This window comes from Urocampus carinirostris, chromosome 9 (genome assembly GCF_059441175.1).
Source record: "Urocampus carinirostris isolate Australia breed hairy pipefish chromosome 9, RoL_Ucar_1.0, whole genome shotgun sequence".
NCBI classification, from domain to species: domain Eukaryota; kingdom Metazoa; phylum Chordata; class Actinopteri; order Syngnathiformes; family Syngnathidae; genus Urocampus; species Urocampus carinirostris.
The window spans coordinates 22,412,220-22,424,987 of NC_142357.1; the positions used below are offsets into that span (position 1 = coordinate 22,412,220).

At 38.2% G+C, this 12,768-nt stretch overlaps 1 protein-coding gene across 1 annotated transcript in view; it reads left to right on the forward strand.

The window, feature by feature from the left end:
- Positions 1-9,979: 9,979 nt before the first annotated feature.
- The window catches only part of fstl5 (follistatin-like 5), a 179,908-nt gene continuing 177,119 nt past the window's right edge, over positions 9,980-12,768 (forward strand). The window contains exon 1 of the mRNA XM_088343264.1: positions 9,980-10,358. The gene's annotated coding sequence lies outside the window, so the exon portion shown is untranslated. The remainder of the gene's footprint in view (positions 10,359-12,768) is intronic.

Sequence of the window (12,768 nt, forward strand, 5' to 3'; positions counted from 1 at the left end):
CAATGCCAACCCCAAACCTATGTCCTAAGTTTCAGGGTGGACACTTAAAGTCTTTTCTAATTTGTATGTTGTTGTGAAGTCTTGTATGGAAATGTATTTTTAAATTGCATCCTAATTGTGAGGTTGGACAATATTCAGTTGAAGGTGTCCAATCGTATGCAAGTTTTTCATCCTTATGATTGATTCTCTTGCTCCACCAAGCTACAGTTGGCTCAGCTCATTAAGATTTGAACCCCTGCCGACTGTTTTAATAACCGAACTGCGTTTTTTTTTTCTTTGATATGGTTTCCCTCCTGCTGCGACCGGTCAGAGTAGGATTCCCTTTGGGAAGCCGCACCGTCTACGTATGACTACGCTCACTTGACAAGGTTACAGCGCTCGTTTGTCCAACGCGTTGGATCAGCGTTGATGTGCATTGCTCCTTTGTCCTCCTAAAAGAAGTGTTTGATCACAGTTGGGGAGTGGGGGGTTGCACATGTTCACTTTTAATCACAGCCAAGTTCAATCAGAAACTAGGTCGCTTCATTTTTGAGCGCATGCTCGCCCACCTCTTTAAACTTTTTAACTAAGACTCCAAAATCTAATTAGAGAGACTCGTAACCTTACACTATCACTTTGGAAGACTACATTTTGAATTGGAATTCTATATCTGTTTTTAGAAAACTCAACTGAAAACCAAAAGCAAACATTTCCGCTGTGTGTTTGAAACCTTCAAATCATTTACATTCTAAAGTTGTGTTTTTAGCGATTAAAAAGTGAATCTTGGGTAAAGTACTTGTAAGTGCTTAAAATTGTTGCATTATTTCTTTACAATACTGCTTAAAAACACTGCACTCTGTACCTTCGCTTTTGCAACTCAATTTCTTATTTTATTGTAAGGTTAGCAACAGTTAGTCACTGGCATTAGATTGGATGGCATTGACCTATGAAACATAATTGCCTCCTACTGGTCGCGCCCAAAAGCACAGATTTCTTCTAATTGTACTGGAGTAATTCGCAATGATCCGCAATGATCACAGCAAGGCTTTAGGGCTAGGACCTTAGCTTGGCCTTTTGGCTGAGAGTAAGAGTCCCGGCTCCTTGGCTTTGTAGCGTATTATGAACTGACCGATAACGGATAATGGATAATGAATAACGAAGATAGAACAATAACCCTTAAAAACCCCAAACCCCAATTAGAATATTATCTTTGAAAGCCCTTAAAAAGTGCTTGAATCGGCCATAAAAAATGTTCAATAACACTGAGTCTCACCTTTGTTTGATACCTGAAATCTCTGCAGCTTCTACTCTAAATTATTACCTTAAACCAGTGTTGTCCAAACTATAGCCGGGGTGTCATTTGTAGCCCAAAGATATTTTTTAGTGTCCATTGGAGCTGTAAATGTGTTTTTTTTTTTTTTTTTAGGAAACTCGTCAGAAACTGAACTGAAACCCCAGATCACTATTTTTTGTCATATGTGCATGTTGCGGCATGGCAGCTAATTGGTTAGAGTGTTTTTGGCACAGTTCTGAGGTCATGGAACTAAATCCAGTTACCAGACTTCCTGTGCAAAGTTAGCATGTTCATGAGTGGGTTTCTTCCGGGCACTCAAGCATATTTGCCTATGCTTGTCCAATTGTGCACAATTTCTTGTAAGATGATTTAACAAGATCTCATCGTAACATTTAGGACAAATTGTGGGTCTACTCCTACATTTCAAAAACATGCATGTCGGGTAAATTGCCCGGTCCAAATCGTCTTAGATGTGAATGAGCAAGTGGGTTGTCTTTATCTGTGTGCCCTAAGACTGGCTGGCAACCAGTTCGGGGTGTCCCCTGCCTACTGCTTAAGGACAGCTGGGTAGTAGTGCAGATAATGGGTATAAGTGTTGATTTTTAAACTTAATTCAAAACCCTTACGATTATTTAAAAATCTAAAGAACCCTGCAGTTTGAGACTCGGAGTTATTACGTAAACCAGGTTTGCCAGCCTGGGTGCCATTTGTAGCCCCAAAATTATTTTTCTGTAGCCATCAGCATTAATAACATGTTTTATTCACAAATTATATCTTTAGATATTATATGCCTAAAGATAAAAAAAGCATCTAAAAAATTTCCCCTTTTAAAATGTTTTATTTCTATTGATACACAAGAACATTCAACATACATGGTTTTGTTTTTCTCCCCATTGCAAAGAATATATAATAAAGACTTGTGATATCCAATATCCAATTGAATATTTACTTTTTTAATAAAAAAATATGAACAGTTAAATTGAAATAGATAAAATAGTAAATAATAAAATGTTATTTTTATTAAAAGCTATACCTTATAACATGAAACAATTCTAAAGTGGTCTCCGAGAAGAACAACATTTTGGTAAATAAGTTTAATTTTGGTATATTAATTTACTAAGAATTTGGTAATTTACTTGGTATAATTTGAAATAATTATTTTTCTGCCAAGTAAATTTGATAAGAAATAGTGACCCTTTTATCCTTTATTTTTCGTTTGCAAGTAGCCCCTGGAGAAAAAGTTTGGATGCTTTGGGCCTAAACTAACCTATAACCCAGATTCATAACTTGACAACTTTGCTCTGTCTGTAAACTCATTGAGCCTGAAATTCTGAACGCTAATCCAGATCTATCCATTCATTTTTATACTCCCTATACTCAGAATTATGTGAAAATATTGCAAGCCTAACCCAGTGTTCACAACCCTTTCTCTCCAAATCTACTCTACTTTCAAAACTTTAGTGGTTCAATCCCTAATATGAAGCCAATATAACCCATGCTTGAACCAGATTTTTTTCGTGAGTTTACCGAACTTTTATACCCACTCTAGTTTAAAACCCTTATTTGTGTAAAACTCAAATGTGAAGCATAAAACCGGCAAAGTGCTTAATTGTAGCCCTGTTGTGGCTTTCGTAATTTGGGGCAATCGTGTCGTAGTTCTTGATACGGAAGCACGGACAAAGGCTTTCAGTTATAAATGGCTACTGCATTATGGATGCTCTGGTGAGTTATTCCATTAGCACTGACTTTTTTCTGGATCACTGAAGAAGGAAACACTCCCAAACGCAAAACACTCAGCAAAACACGTAGATGGACAAGACCAAATGTACTACGCATCTAAAAACACACCAAAAATCGAGGTTGTGCGTGACAAACGGTTGAAACTCTTGCTTGGGTGAGTCACGGAAACTTGAAAGTGTAGTACAGTACTTTAATTTTTAAATATTCGTATTATCGTACCAATTATACATTGAAACCTTAATTTGATCATTAAGTACCCCACCCACCCACAACACGGACTGTTTACACTCCTACCCTCAGGACGGCGGTACAGGAGTGTGAAATGCAGGACAACCAGTCTAAAGAACTCTTTTTACCCCTCTGCCATCAGACTCTTAAAGGGCTGCCGATCGAAGAATACACCACAGACACTTTCAGCACACGACAGAATGAATGAATGAATGAAAACTTTTATTTCAAACATAAAAATAAAAACAGGACAAAAACAATGAGTCAACAACAGAATAATGTCACATGTTCGAAAAGGGGTAGTCAGAAGCAGATGCTTATTTTTCCTACCCCTTTATCTTCCCTATTAAATACATTTTATACAATGTCCAATACAACAAAATCTCATGGATATACTTATTACATGGGTCAGATATCAATAATTATAATAGTTACAATAATCACATATTTTATACACTAATCTTCGCAATACCATCCCTCAACGTCATAATGCGCATAATGTCACTGCGGCACCAGTGATAATAACAATAAAAATAAACACAATACTTATAATAACAGTTCTGATATAATAATAGCAACAATAACAACAAGTTAACCATAGACACTTTAAACTGGACCATACTTGGCCTATTCTTGCACTACAGTAAATTTCAACTGTGTTTTATTTTATTTTTATCTTATGCCTTAACTCATCTTGAGTTAATCTTGTATCTTTATTTTTCATTACCGTATTTTCCACACTATGAGGCGCACCGGGTTATAGGGCGCTACAATGGGAACGTCGATAAAACAGTCAGATAGTTCAGTCAAACTTATTACCCCCTTAACATTCCGAAAGCTTGCAAAGAAGCAAATACGTGTCGAGAACACGTGCGGATGCGGTGTCCGTACGATGTCACTCAAATGCATCGTTCCAAATATCATTCGGAAGGTTAAAGTCTTGGGATACAAGAAATGCCAAACATTTCTTAGTTTCTATTTTCTTTTTCGCTTGCAACTTTACTGTGCATATGACAATAAACACTTGGAATTGAGTTTAATTCACTCAACTCATCACAGCAACATCAAGATCGTTCTAAAACAAGATACCGGGAAAATATAAAGCCGCATAGCTCACCTAAGTTCTCACGTTCAATAATGATACGCAATCATGGTCTTCTTACAACCGTGAGTGAAGTAAATCCAGGAGAGTAAATTATTTGCAAATACAGACTAATAAAACATGTTTCTTTATGGTGTACTTTAGCAAGCTTGCTAAGCTTGCTAAGCTTGCTACGCCATTGCTAAACTCGGCCAATTGCAGGGTTTGTTTTGGCCATCTAGCCAATCCGAGGCTCCGAATAACTTCAGCCAATAGCGATCGATTTAACGGATGATTGACACATCTTTTTCGGCCAATTGCAGGGTTTGTTTTGGCCCTCTAGCCAATCCAAGGCTCTGAATAACTTCAGCCAATAGCGATCGATTCAATGGATGATTGATACATCTTTTTCGGCCAATTGCAGGGTTTGTTTTGGCCCTCTAGCCAATCCGAGGCTGCGAATAACTTCAGCCAATAGTGATTGATTCAAATGATGATTGACACATTGGTTAGCCAATGAAACGCCGGTATATAAATCCCAGCATACACAGCGGACTACTCCACGTTCGGGGGAAAATCGAGTCGGCGGCTGTTGTGTAAGTTGCGAGACCTTGTGATTTAATGTTGATCCATAAATAAGACGCACTGTATTATTAGGCGCATGGTCAGCTTTTGAAAAAAATTAAGACTTTTAGGTGCGCCTTATAGTGCGGAAAATACGGTAGTTTGTATTACAGACACTGACCTATTTACGACCGAGATAGGTTCCGGACGATCATTCGTAAGTTGAATTTGTTCATAAGTGGCTTCAGTGCTATATTTTTTATGTTTAAGGTTTATATAAGTATATCTAGAGATTGTATAAGTAACCTGATTTTCTCTATAAAGATAAATAAAGTTGAGTTAAACCTCCTTTTGGGAGATGTCCTTCAAGAGGTCCTTCTCTGTGTCAGAAAGTGGCCGAAAAAATGCGTTCAGACCATTTTATCAACCGCATCAAGCTTTATATTCTACTTTAATTTTAAAAGAAAGGGTTTGCCTCTTTTTTTACACTTTACACCAACCATATTGAATGGATGAATGAGATATTAAACAATAAAAATGTAAAAGTTCTTAGCGCGCTGGAGATAGCATAGACAGTATAGAATGTTTACACACGAAGGAGAGGAAGCAGATTTTTCTTCTTCCGGGTGGATGCTGAGTGAACTCCAACAGCGCCACCACTACAAAAACACTACAGTACTGTCCTGTACTTGGAAAAAGGTGCACACAATACAAAATCTAACTTACAGCAATGTCCGGATATTTTTCGACTTCCCGAAAAAATGTTTCTATCTACCGTTTATCGTAAGTCGAATGGTTGTAAGTAAGGGAGCTGTACTTTTGACCTAACAAGTTTTTCATGTGTACTCTGAAACCACCACACTTTAAAATTACCTTTGTGTCACATTACCGTGGATTAAAACTTAAATTAAGGGTGACAGGTGTGCCTGCTCATTGAGAAATGTTCCACCAACCATTACACTCTCCTGCCTGACCACACACACAAAATGTCAGTGCCGACTTTGCATAACATCTCCTTCAATTAGCATTCGGCACATTAACGCTTCACTTGATGTATTAGCGGCCTGCGACATGTACTTGCCGCTGGTTTATAAGCCCAGATGCCACAGTGTCATCTTCGACTCGCGTGCATGGAATTTCAAGGGAGTTCCTCGGTCTCTTCCTTTTGCTCCTCCTCCGTATTTGTTCTTCATCAGTAGCGTTCATTTGCATTTGACTGTGGCGAAGCCCATGCAACAATAAGCCGTCTGTTCAAAATTGGAAGAGAAAAACGATCAATTGCTTGTTTTTGGATGCATGTGCATTCAAAAAGCGATAAGTGGTTGTTGGGAATCCAATCGCTTATGCATGTCCAAGTGTGCACAATTTCTTGTAAGATGATTTATTAGGATCTCATCGTAACATCCCGGACAAATTGTACTTACTTCCTGAGAATTATATTAGTGTCATTGGCCCAGTGTCTCACCCGCAGATTGGCAAAAATAATGAGCTCTAATCAAAAAGTTTGCCTTTCTTCTGAGTTGAGTTTAACTTAAAAACTACAAAAAATAAAATGTTTTGGTAAAACCGTTGGGTCAAAAGTGGGTGAAATGGAGATCTTAGTGCTGTCTTAAAATAGGATTCTGGTTTGCTCATATCTGATAATTTTTTTCCGATTTTATCATTGGACACCTGCAGAGTAGATTTTATATGATGCCAGGGTTGTTCTTTATTTTTAGTATTATCATGCACTGTTGTTCATTTTTTTTTTTAACTATTATGAACTTTTTACACGATTGCCCAAATACGATGCTTATCCCCGACCTCTGCTTTTGTTACCTAAAACGTTTTTTTAAAAAACGAACAGGCGAGGGCCTTTTAAACAGGTCAGAATCTCTTATCCGAGGTTTGGCTTCTCTCCCTGACCTCCTTGCCAAATCCATTTATAATCCATTGATGTATTTTCTCCTTATTTTGAGTGTCTACTAAACTTTAAACTTTCTATTGGTGGGATATTCTTCCAGATCAGTATTTGCACCTCAATCTGTGTGTCAATCAGTGATGTCATCATCAAAATGGCGCCCATGACTGAGTGTTTCATTCCTACCAAATATGGTATTCAACCCTATTCTGCTGAGTCCAGATAAATAACACTGGTAAAAGCAACCTCAAATATGGTTAATTTTCAAATTAAAAGTGACTCAAATTGGGTTGAATAGCAAAACTGGCGTTAGTTCAGAAAGGGACCAAAACAATGTTTGGTTTTAACAGGTGCTTTTAGTTTCTGTTCGACCAAGCTCGGCCACATCCAATCTCTGGTTTAGGATAATGAAACTGAATTTGGATACAACAAACCTAAAATTTGCTTTACTTTTCCCCTAATTTGCTTAGATGAGGTGCTATCAAGAAATGATTATTCTTTTATGTTTTACCCTTTAAAAATGTGGTTTGAAACATAACCTATGTTATGTGAAATTACCAACCCAACATCTGTTCCAAAAGGCAGTGGAGCACTTTAAATTCATTGCATTGGAATGGAAATTATACCCAGCACACCCCATTTACTCTTAAAAATCTGCTGCTGGGGAAAATATAAATACATCAACAGAACCTCAGAATCAGATCAATAACCACACTGAATGTCTAAAACCTGACATTTTTTGTGAGAACCTACCCTAAATCAATTATTTTCAACCCTTTTTAATTTATGTACTCCCATTGTTTTATCAGCCAAATACTCCAATAAGTGGTGCTTCAGTTGGGATTTTTTTACATTGTTATTTTTTATGATTTCATTTTCTTTAGTTGTTTCTTTTTAAAATTTCAGCATTTTCTTTTTAGTATATTAAGAAAAAACTTTTCTTGTAGAACTGCACTCATTTTGAGTACATTTAACTTATTTTGTAATAAAACAAAATTTTTATTTCAGGATTTATTTTCAGTTTAATCTGAAAAAATCTAGAAAGAATATGTGTTTTATTTGACTAAGATAATTTGTAAAATGAGAAAATTATTCGATAGTTGTGGTTATTTTAAGTAATTTTCCTTATGTTGAGGTTCTTGAGTTTTTCCTTGCCCTCATATATGTTTGAGATCATTATTTAATATTATTCAATATTAGTCTGTGGTTTGTAATAATCTGTGGTCTGTGCATGTCGTGTCCAGCATTGTCGCCGTGGCAACCGGCTGGCCCCGCCCCCTGGGCAACAGCTGAAGCAGGTCGCCTAATTTGCGCGTTTGCTTCTTAAGGGGGGTTTTGGGTTTTGCGGGTGCTGGCTCATTGCATTTTCTGTTTTGCATTTTCTGTCTGCATCTCCCATTCTGTTTTGCTCTGTCCTGTTTTGTTTGAGTCGGAAGAAACCTGTGTTTGCATGTTTTTAGTTAAAGCCTGTTTGTTCTGTCTTGTCCCTGAGTTTTGGACGAATTTTATTTTACTAAATAAAAGTTTTGATCGTCAACGCAATTGAGTTCTCCCTTCCTGCCTCCTGCCTCCGTTCTGGTCCGGTCCACCTCGTGACAGTGCAGCCATTTGAGACTCCTTGTGATTAAGGGCTAAACAAATAAACATGACTTAACTTGACTTATACTATATATTCTAACTTGTTTTTCCTGTAAAATAAAACACGATTTTTGGTAACCTCTTTTTTCTTTTAATTTAATTCTTGTAATTTGCTTTGGTCGTAAAAGAGCATTAGTCTAACGTACATGAAAAATAGGTTAGATATAAAATAAATGGCGGAACAAATCATTGAAATAATAAAATAATTATGCTCATTTAAAAAAAAAGAAAATTAATCAAAGGAGTTAAAAAAAAAAGTGAAAATTAATAGCTAAACTGAGTATTCTTGTCCTTGAGGGAGAAAGTTGAGCCTGGTTCTTACAATGTACAGAGCTAGAACATTGGGCTTAAACTCGCAAATCAGTTGAGTTTGATCAGGGGTGATCTAGGACATTGTTTCTCAGCGAAAGGATCAGGACTCAAAAGTGGGTCGTGAACCCATTTTCAGTGGGTCACAAGCCTTTTCCTCTGCAAAATAATGCTAATATAAGAAAAATAAATAACCGAGATTAATTTAAACTCTTGCCCTGCGACTGGCTGGCAAACAGTTCAGAGTGTCCCCTGCCCACTGCCCGAAGATAGCAAGGATTGGCTACAGCACCCCGGTGACCCTACTGAGGATAAGTGGTGTGGCTGATGAGATGAGATGATGAGATTAATTTAAACTCTTGCCCTGCGACTGGCTGGCAAACAGTTCAGAGTGTCCCCTGCCCACTGCCCGAAGATAGCTGGGATGGGCTCCAGCACCCCCGTGACCCTACTGAGTATAAGTGGTGCAGATAATGGATAGATGGAATTTAAACTCTGCAAAAATGGGTTGGTGGATCCCGTAACCACTCGGGTTGTAGGGGCAACATTCCTTGTGGTGTGTCTTGGGGAAGTGCAGCATATGAATAGACTCTTACTATATCTGATGTAAACAGCACAATCTTTTCATTCAATAAATTAGAGAAGTGGTATTTCTGGTAATTAGGTTGGGATTGTGGGTCTTGAGAACCACTTATGTAGAACCTGCTGCATCGGTCAATATTTTGTGACAGGAGGCTGTCAAATAGAGATACGGTTGCTTTCTACATTTAATGTTGATAATGTCTGTGTATTGTCCGTTGATGTCCTTGCAACGTTCATAGAACCAGGTCATTACCTCATGGGGGATTACTCTCAAGGTTTCTTCATTTTCTTTATCCTGAGGATTTTAAGTTTTTCCCTGCCCTCATGTAGGTTTCAGATCATGGATGTTATAACATTGGTCTGTGCTGCCCTTTAAGAATTATTTGTGACTGAGGGCTATATAAATAAACATCACTCGACTTGGAGTAGTTTTGCCAGTGGGACACGATTTTAAAATATTTGAGGTGTCGAGGGTCCCTTAAAGTGCCTTGAGAATCACAAATGCTGAAGTGCTACATTCATTGCCACATTTTTATGTTTTGTGTGCACTCACATCTCCTTTATGGATACAATTTAACTCATTTTGTGTCATGTTTTGGGGCTGTGCAATTTCCACTCAGTAATCCGTCCGTTTCATTCCTCTCTTGCAGCATCCTGCCCAAAGACAGTTGGCCTGATCGGCTTGTGTCGCCTACTTTCAATTGGCTCCTGCTTTCCCCTCATCCCTCCCTGCCCCTCCTCCGGGTGACTCGGCGCAAATCCTGCAGGAAGGGGGGTGTGCACGGCAGTCGGAGGTAAACCCGCCGTCTCGGTGTTCGCCGGCACACACGCGAGCTGAGCGCAGCCGAGGTGAGATCGTAGAACCCTTTTCTGCTTCTCGACGGGAGCTGTCCTGCATTTCACCAGGCTAACCAGACCTCATTTTAACCAAATCATCACTGGAAATTACTGGCTGGATTAGGGGAAGCATTTCTAGCACTTTTGTGCAAATTTTGCGTGTTTGGATTATTTTTTCTTGATTCTCCACACGTGGACACAAACAGGTAAAGACACCAATTTTTCTTATTTGATTTTTTTCAATGTTTTGTCAGAAGTGAGTTGTGTAGGTTTTCAATCAAATACCGTATTTTCCGGACTGTGAGGTGCACATAAAAAACCCAAATTGACTAGAAATTTGAATGAGAGATTTATACCGGGTGCGCTTTATATACCATAGACCAGGGGTCAGGAACCTTTTTGACCCAAAGAGCCATAAAAGCAAAAAATGTTTTACAAAGAAATTGAGAGAGCCACATTATATATTTTTGGACAAATTTGAAAAAAACTGCAAAACACGCTCTCTAGACAAAAGCTAATTCTTCAGCACATTTTATTTCACTGTGTGCATTTGGTGATTAAATCAAATGTATGAAATGATAATGATGCCAAATCCTGTGTCCCAAATCAATGTAAATATGCCATTTACAATTTGTCTTGCACCTTAATTTAAGAGTGTTGAGGCAATTTTTTTCCATGAAATTTGTCCTTATTAACGGTTTCAAAACGATGTGCATGCAAAGTTCCTTTGTAGAAATGTCACAAATTACTGCAAACAATAAGCATATCGTCATATTCACTTTCGGTGTAGACTGCACTGAGCGAGAGAGAGAGAAGGAAGTGCCTTGCGCTGTGTGCAGGGATCCGCCAACCTGTACTGCTCACCCAGCGTTTTTATTTCTCAGTTTAAATGGTTTCTTAGCGAACGTCTGCATTAAGTTGCTTCGGCATTATATGGACCAAAATCGGGATGAAATATCTTGACTGTGGAACGACACAGAGAGATGTGCAATAGTGACATTTTATTTCGGAGCCATATGTACTCATGAAAAGAGCCATATATGGCAACCGAGCCATAGGTTCCCTAGCCCCGCTATAGACCATTGGTTCTCCCCTGGTCTGATTTAAGGACCCACCATTCCACCCTGATGGCAAGCTGCAAACCAAATGGACAAAAAAATAAAACAACTGCCAGTACCGTATACATACAAACGACTATTTGAAACTACTTTAAAATAGCAGCATACTTAAAGAAGTTCAAAATATTAAAAAATATTTTACCGAGACATCAACGATTATTTCATTAAAACACTAACAAAAAGTTTTAAAAATATGATTTTTAAACAATTTACTAGACTTTCCAGCACTGCTTCAATGAGAGACACACGCACACCGCTTTCGTATTTCGCTATTGTTTCCTTCTTCGATTGATCGTTGTCACTCATTTCCACTTTATCACTTATCACTTATCACTAACTTTCTTTGGCCCAATTATAACGGTCAGAAAAAGGAAATAAAACCAACAAAATCAAAATAAAATGAGATGTGCTCCCTCTGAAACGGGCTGATTGACTGAACAGGAAGAAGAGATTGAGTAGTGCATTATCACCACCTACTGTTAAGGAGTGCAAGTCACCTTCCTTTTTTTCTTCTAATTACTGATAGTATTATTTTGCCAAGGAAAAGGCCCGCGCCGCGACCCACTGAAAATAATATGATATGGTGGATACGATTGGGAATGCATACAGCATTCTAATGTGTGTGTTACTACTCGAGGTCTAACGATATACTTCCATGTTTGAGCAACTAATGATCAATAGATAATCTTTGCATTGGCATTTAGGGTGCTGAAACTTTACCGCTGGATAACCAGTGATACAAATGAAACATAAAAGGGCATTAGAGAGTATCTCATTATCACACTAATTTTAATCAAGATGCCAGAAATATTGCATAGTGCATTTTGTTCTGGATTCTGATAGGTTAAACAGTCTCCCCACTCATTCACCTGTGTGTCAATAAAGTTGCGAAAGACAGAAACAGACAACAGAAAGTCTTTCAACAAAAAACTTTGAAAGCTCTATTTACCAGCTCAGTAGCCTAGATGGTAAGGCGCCCGCTTTGAGACTGGGAGGTTCGGGTTCGCGCCCCGGCCGAGTCATTCCTAAGACTTAAAAAGTGGTCGGCGGCGCCCTCTCTTGGCTGCGGCTGCATCGGGTCAGATGCAATCGACATTTCGTTCTGTGTACATTGTTACACAGAATGACAATACAAGGAAATTATTATTTATTATTATTATTATTATTACATAAGTATGCATATTAAACTGTGTCATTATTGATGCACAGCTGAAGAAGTGGAAAGACTTTAACCTATCAGAATGCAGAACCAAATGCATTAGGTAAATCAGTGCTTCTGGCTCCTTGAGTAAAACAGGTGTATAATGAGATAAGCTTCAATGCATTTCAGTATGCCTTTCGTACTACCGGTGGTTTAGTAGTTTAGTGTTGGCGCCCTTGCCGCTGCGACCCGGGTTTGATTCCCATTGCAAACAATGTTTTGTGATTTCAGCCGATTCATCAATGCACTGTTATATGCCATAAGTGTATTAAGAGTCCAACAGTTATACACGAATAA